General features: G+C 38.3%; 1 long non-coding RNA gene across 1 annotated transcript; it reads left to right on the top strand.

Moving 5' to 3' along the window:
* The first annotated feature begins 3134 nt into the window (after nt 1-3134).
* LOC131529163 (uncharacterized) lies at nt 3135-6161 on the top strand. Its single transcript, XR_009268015.1, has 4 exons — nt 3135-3246; nt 3323-3363; nt 4316-4433; nt 4862-6161. It is a non-coding gene; the product is annotated as an uncharacterized LOC131529163 (long non-coding RNA).
* The last annotated feature ends 1712 nt before the right edge of the window (nt 6162-7873 follow it).

The raw sequence follows: 7873 nt of genomic DNA, 5'->3' as shown, positions 1-7873 counted from the left end.
ACTACAGATTTGGAGTTGTCTTGATTATTTTCCTCCTTGATTAATTTCGTTTTGATGTCTGGAATGGCAATGAAACACAATTTGAGGCCTACAAGCTTCTGTGGCTGCCAGCCGTAATTATTTGAAGCTGATTTAAATGGGTAACACATGACAAACAATAACCATTTGAGTTTTTTTAGGTATATGATAATTATTTGTGCACATTCAAGTCACTTAATATGTATGAATTTCATTCTGTTTCAGTTTCAAGCTTTCTATTTTATTTTATTTTTCATTCGTTTGAGCTCAATGCAGCATAATTAAAGTAATTTATATTATATATATAAAACCTAACAAGCAAAATTTATTTATTTTTCTTATAGGATTTAGAAGACTTCATCATATACGAGTTGAGCCACTATTGTCTGTCTATGTCTATGTTTAGTCACTTATTAATGTAAGGATCTCCCCAAATTTCTCCTTTTGTGTTCCACGGATGAAAAACATAGGTTGTGGTTGACATGACGTGAATTATTCATTTCTGAATGAATTTTCTCTTCAAGTTCCAAATACGTTTAGAATCATTTTAACATTCTCTCTCCCACCCAAAGACATCTGAATTATTATTACTATTATTATTATTATTATTATTGGCAAAAAAAGGCAAAATTACCAGTCTTTTTGTTTATAAAATCGCATGATCGACCACTAGAGGGCACTGTTGCTCTTGATTATCAACCATCAATCAACAGGTGACTCTCCTGAGCGTTATGGCTCAAAGCATATCTACAGATTAGCATGGCCGTTCATTTCAGGTCAAACGATACATTGCATTCAAGTTTTTGCTCTTCCCTGTGAAAAAAAGTACATTTCTGTAAGATTCAGTCAATGTCCTAATTGAGGGGGGAACACAGTGTACAACAGCTTGCTGGTTTTAGCTGGTCTGGTCTGGTTGGTTGGTTTTTAAAGTGCTTTGAGTCCATTACAGCAGGTCAGCCTGGGAAAACTAGCTGATGACACTACTAATCTATCTTTGCCATTTTAGACCAGCAAATGGGGTTGATTTGTTTTGTTTCTATCTCGCCAGCTTTTTTTATTTGAATTATTTATCTACAAAATAAGTCATTTTCATACACCTAAGCTCGATGTCAAAATATTATATATCGGTGAAGTCTGTGAACCGAATGGAGTTCAAACAGCTTACATTGTATGTATATAGTGAGTGACCTAAACATATGACACATATGGTGCAATTATTCCCTCTCTGCGCGCCTTGTTGAAATTCAGTGGCAGAGCGAAACACGACGAGAGCTGCTACGACTGAGAAAGTAAGATTAGTTTATCAAACGTGTGCATATGTAGGACTATTTCATGACTGAGTCAAAAAAAAAAAAAAAATCTTATGTTTAATTTAGCAGTACTCTGAGGGGTCAGGGAAACTGATGCAGAATAATTGGACGCAGAGGGAATCCATACCAATTTGTGATTTCAGAATCTACTTGAGAAATTAGATGTCAGTGCAAATATGAAATTGCTCCTCAATGTTTTCAAAGATTGTATGAAATTTTAAGTATAAATCTTAAGTATTCACAGCAAAGGGATTTCTCTCTTCTCTCTTTGCCAACTTGAAATGCAACCCAGTGAAATTGTCAGGACACAGGAGGAGGCAAGCCGTGGAGTTAAAGCAGTGCCATGCAGTCATGATTGGGCTATAAAGAGTCTTATTTTTATTTCATTATTTCTCCGTTTTCTCTTGAAAGTGCTGTAGATTCCTGGTATCAAGGGCTCGTCTTTATTTTTTCATACATTTGAAGATTATAATTAAAGGATAACTGCATCCAACTGTGAAAATGTGTGAAATACTTTCAGTATTGTAGTAGCCTATCTAGGTCTTGGGTGTAATTAGAAGCCCAGTTAAGGCAGAACTAATTACAATTAACACGATTAGTTATTATTTTTGCAGCATGGCAACGTGTTTTCCCCTTATCTTTCCAGGAACTGAAGTGTCTCAGTGTGATTTAAAAATCTTCATATATTATTTTAATGCTGTGCATGCTAATTTTCCAGCATCCTAAAATCCCGGTTATATTTAAATGTTTGTGTTTATTCCACATGGACGCATGCTGAAGCAGAAATGCTAAACAAGATCATTTTGGTAAGCATATTTCATACTGACACTCCTAAAAACGACTTCATTTGTCCTCATTAATAGCTTAAAAGTCCATGAATAAATAATCGTTAAAAAGGATACTTTTTGCTTTATGTTTAGCTAAACGCAAAGTGCACAGAAATTGAATGAATATGAGCGTTTATCCCTGAGCCCACCCCTGCAATCACATTTAGACAGCTGACACACACACACACACCTCTACATCCGGTTTCACGGGAGGGGGGAAAAGCTTGCATAGTTGGACCTTTGAGATGAGAGTAAATTCAATTAACCGAGGGTGGTTTGTGTTTTCCTCACTTCTGAATCTGTTAGCCAAGTAGGCTCAAAACTTAAAAAGGAGAGAAGAAAGGAAAAGAGAGCAAAAGGGGAAAGGGAGAGAGAGAACAAGGGATGCGCGCGCCAATCCCAGTGGTTTAATTATTTTAATTATCATCCTCTTTCGGCTTTTCTAAAAAAGGGGCCATTAAAGGATGCCCATTTGGGTTAATCTGATTAAAAAAAGCAAGATGGAGGGAGAGATAAAAGGCTGTGGATGTCAGAACTAATCAGGAGAGTTAAAGCTGCTATTTATGATCTGGGACTGCTGTGAAAAATCTTTTCAAAATACCTTTCTCCTGTTTCAAACACCCGCAAATCACCATTTTTTTTTTTTTCTCGCAGATATATATAATTATGGACAGAACTCTAGCTAGCCTACCTTTTATATTTTAATTACATTGTGCAATATGTGATTTTGTTTAGGCTTGTTTGTCAAATTTTCACTGCGAAAATAATTTCAATTATTGGAAATTTACCTTTGGGGCGAAATATTTTGATTTTGCAAATAGTTCAAATTGGCCTCATTAACCAATAGAAATCTGTTTGTTTTTAAAGTGATGGTTCACACATCTCAACAGACATTTTCGCGGCTTTCTGGAATACTCGATTCTGATTGGTCAGTCGCGGCTTTCAGCGGTAATTTTTCCATAGCTAGGTCTGGGCGGTACAGCCAGGCTCCTCCTGGTAACTAAAATCGGGCTACTTCCACCTCCCTTGTGTCACTCTTGCTCTCCCTTTTTTATATAAATAAAATGACCTAATATAGTGGATAATCTCAGGTAACTAGTATTAATATTGTAGCAGTGTTCGTTTTTTGCAAGGACAAATGATTTTCTCAGACTATTCCTTTTGTAGGACTATTTTGTAGGACTTCATTCCTTAGTGGAAGCTTTAAGGTAATATCCAGATAAGAATATAAAATAATTTAAACTAAAATCATCATTTAATGTCCTCATATTTTATTTTATTTTTTATGAGAAGCTGTGTAATGAGTATTATCGCATATAACGCATGAGATGATGGCATGATGTGACTTGTGACTGCCCACCCACCTTAATCGAACCTTTCAGTTCGCCATTAAAGCATTGTTGTTCAAACACCTGCTGTGATCGAAACATCACTCTCACTTTGACTAACTACTCTGTGACAGACACCTAATGTCTTTTCATCGAAAGTTACAGAGAACCTGACACACCACGCTTGAGTGCAGAAGCCCGGCTAAAACCTGCACAGGTGTTGAACCACAGCATGAAAAGGAGCAGAGAAAGATCCACTTTCTGAATAAATCAAGCAGAAGCAATATCCTGCATGTGTAGAGAGATGGACGGGAGCCCATGTAATATTAAAAGCGCCGTGTCTGGCAACGCAAGCGGTGCCACTCCTTTCATTGCTCCTGCTCCCTCCACTACCCGGCCACTGGCTCTTCTCTCAAGGTGACACTTCAAAGCACCAACGCAGACGCGGAAGGCCTGGCTGCCAGCATGGAGCCAACCCAACCCTCCTCCACCCCCTTCCTCAAACAGGCGCTTGCTACCCCCGCTGGGCCAGGTCAACGCCAAGAATCCACACCGCTTGCCACTCGGGAACCCTTGTCAAAATCTGCTTCGTATCCTTAATTAATAACACTCCTTTCCTATTGCAAACACGAAGGGGGAGAGAGTGCCCGTCTGGAGTCCACTGGCACTGTTCATTACTGGAGTCTCAATTCCGACAAAGAGTCGTGCTGGAAATGAAGGCGGTGTTATCTGTTACACCAATATCTGTTGGAATTTAGGCAATGCTTTATTGCAAATTGTGGCCTTGTAATGTCAGTGTTTTTCTCACCATCCTATCTTTGTTTTTACTCAGGACGCCCCTCATTGAGACTCATCCAGAGGAATGTGCACCCTAAGGAATAATTTGTGAAGGTTCAAATGGGTACGTTCAACTTCGGCTCTCCGAGAGCTGAAAAATGCAGCATACGGAGGTAGGAAGACATCAAGACCTGTCCGAATCCAGTGTTCTTGTATAACATGCCTTCAGCTGTAACAGTATAATTTGCTGTATAATGTATCCGAGAATCCTGTATGATTTGGTGGTTCGTGGAAGGAATGAAAATGTAGACTCCAAAGTTTTGAGCGTAGCTTATGTTTTTCTACTGAAAAGTCTTTAAAAAACATGTTAAAGTGGCCGTGTATTTCACTTGTGCGTGATCTTTCATACTTAAGCTTTTATGATAATCAAATTCCATCATGCATGTGTATATTTCACCCCAAAAATGGAACATTTTGTCATCATTTAAAGTCCCCATGAAATCAAAATGTAAGTTTTTTGGCTCTTAGTATGAATATGTTAGCCTTAAGGTTATCTATAAGCTAGTGTACTCCAAAACAATGACAAAATTTGCATTTACAGGATAAAACCATCTCTCACTTCGGCCAATATGGATCAACGATTTTGATGACATCACCCTGCAGTTCAGCTTCTCATCAAACTTTCTGTCCAATCAAATGCTCTCTAGAATCCAAAGTGTCCCGCCCCCGAATTGAATTCTAGACTGAATTGTATATTTTATAGCAATATAGATGAGATTGTGGCTGTCATACCCTGTCAAATGCAGCTCAATGGCTCTAGTCCAGTGATATAAACGAACAGTATTGCTGATTTAAAAAGAAGCGTGACTACCTGATATGTCCCGCCCTGTCTTCCTGTTTCAGTTAAAATGATGTCTACACATAGAATAACAGTGCGTGTTTCAAAGCACTTCAGTGGACCTTTAATGCCAAATTACACCAATAACAATAACTATGTAGCATCCACACCAGTGCATGATAAAGTTCTGTTTAGACAACAAACTGATTGAATTCACGTTGTCTGGGCAAAAAAACCCCACAATATTATATTAAATTGTGTTCTATGGAAGAAAGAAACTCATGCAGGTTTGTAATGACATGACAGTAAGACTAACATGGCATAATTTTCATTTCCAAGTGAACTATCCCTTTAAAAGGAACACATTAGTGTTTTGTGTCAATGAAGGGGTGCTTGAGCCCTACTGGTGTGGCTGCGGGGGGTATGTAAGACAAAAAACATTGGGGAACACTGATTTAAAGGGTAAGAGCAGTTCACAAACGATGAGATTTTGCTATGTTTGGATTCTTAGTGTGATCACAATCACCCACCATACACACACTCAACCAGACAGTCACACAGTGGCATCAGCTGGGTCCAACTATAATCACCTCTCAAATCTGAAGGGAGAGTTTTACGAACACTGCCATGATCGATATTTGCCAATCCGTCCTCCACTATCAGCCCAAATAAAAGGCACGGGCGTCAGACGGGGCTGGCGAAGCAGGTCGTAGGGAGGTCCTCTATGCCTGTTTGATGTTTGTGCAGCGCTCATCAGTGTGTTGAGGCTGGTTCACCTCTGCTGTTGTGGAATCAGCAGGTCATCGCGGTCTCAACCCCGCGCGGTGCACCGCTGATTGCCTAGCAGTTGCTGCGAGATTGCTTTTCCATGGTTAGGGGATGTGCGTCCTGGCAGTAAGCTGGGCTCTGTTTTAATAGGGCCTCAACTCCAAACTCAAAGGTCGCTGTACTCCTTGCTGCTCGCGCAGGATTGTTTATGGACTTAGTTCACTGCAGTTTTCTGCCCATTAGCAGTGCAATGTGTAGCATGCCTGTTTCTGTAGTCTCAAGGAAGATGTGTTTCTCCGTTGTCTTATCTCGCAGTTACATGATAAAGTTTTAATACTGAAGCACATCTAAACAAGTCTCTAATGCATAGCAAAAATGCTCTGCAAATTGTAGTATTTTATCATAATATTCCAGGTTCAATGCAAATTAAGCAGTTTCAAACGAGCTTGTGGCATAATGTTGATTACCACCAACATTTTCAAGTCGTCGTTCAATTTAGAAAAAGTGTAAATCTGTTACAATTAGCCTCTTACAATGAAAGTAAATCAGGCCAGTGTTTCGTGGGCTTTAATATTATGAATCTCATATTTTTGTTAAAAGTTTTCAGGAGTTATGCAATTAAAAATTGTTTGTTTATTTATTGAGCTCTACATTTTTCTAAACCATGCTTTTTGGTTTAGAATAGCTTTTTAGGTAGATTGATTTCTGAGTTGCCAATGCGATTTCTGATTTGTTTATTTAAGGGTTGAAATTATATTCTGTGGCAATTAAACCACAAATGCTGTCAATAAAGATGAACTAATATTATACTTGGATCATTCCTTGGATTTTCACCTCTCTTTGGATAATATGGTCTTAGTTTATGTAGGCTGTGATTATTAAGGTAACTTAATTTCTTAGCAGGTGCAGCAGTCATACAGAACCAGTGGCTTATGGGTTCTTAAAGGGCAGAAAATATTTAGCAGAGCTAACGCGCAGTGGAAACATTAGTGCCCTACTTCCATCAGCTGCCAATGAGGCCAGTCCTCTACAGTCCCCAATGAGCTTTTGCTTTTGTTAAACTGAATGACTGTTTGCCAGTGCAGACAAACATAGCAGGTCATAGACTTGTCTGTATTTAAAGGGTGTAGTGCACAGCAACCATTGTTGAAACAGAAAAAATGTGCTTTCTGTTCTGTTTTTATTTTCTCAAGACAAATTAAGCTTTTAGTCCAAGGCAATATATAGTCACTTTTTTTAGGTCATGTCTTTTCGCATTACATATTTTGAAACTTTGTGAGGATTTCAGAGGGTCATCCTCAAAAATTGTATCGCACTTACTACATTTTGGTGGATAGATAAGCTGCCTCTTGTGTCAGTCAAACGTTCTCTGTCTATTAACCCTATAAAAACTGACATATGAAATAATAATCCGATTTTTTTTTACATCTTTTGAACAAAATGTAGTTAATAAAAAAAAAAAAAAGCTTGCATAAGTGTTTTTGTTGAGAATCATATTTGATACATCAGGCTATATGGCTAATATATAATATGATATACTGTAGGAGAATATGGAGCTCATACTCAAGAAGTGACTGAGAGATGCACAAATAATTGTTCTTCAAAAGCCTGTGGTATACTTCCATTTAAACATGATTTAAAAAAAAGAAAAATAATTTTAAAAAAAGGTAAAAGGGATAGTTCACCCAAAAATGAAAATTTGATGTTTATCTGCTTACCCCCAGGGCATCCAAGATGTAGGTGACTTTGTTTCTTCAGTGGAACACAAACAAAGATTTTTAACTCAAATCATTGCAGTCTGTCAGTCATATAATGGCAGTCAATGGGACCCACGGTTATGAGAGTAACCGCGCTGGCTGTTGCGAACGTGCTCAGGACAGTTGGACATTGTGGTGGAACAGAGGTGAAAAATGATATTTTTTCAGTTTCTTGCACAGACCGATTGTTTCGTATCTTAAGACCTCAATGTATTGTCACGACTCATGAGCAGTGTTGGGCACGTTACTT

Source organism: Onychostoma macrolepis, chromosome 21, assembly GCF_012432095.1.
Source record: "Onychostoma macrolepis isolate SWU-2019 chromosome 21, ASM1243209v1, whole genome shotgun sequence".
NCBI classification, from domain to species: domain Eukaryota; kingdom Metazoa; phylum Chordata; class Actinopteri; order Cypriniformes; family Cyprinidae; genus Onychostoma; species Onychostoma macrolepis.
This window is presented reverse-complemented; position numbering and strand designations above follow the sequence as displayed.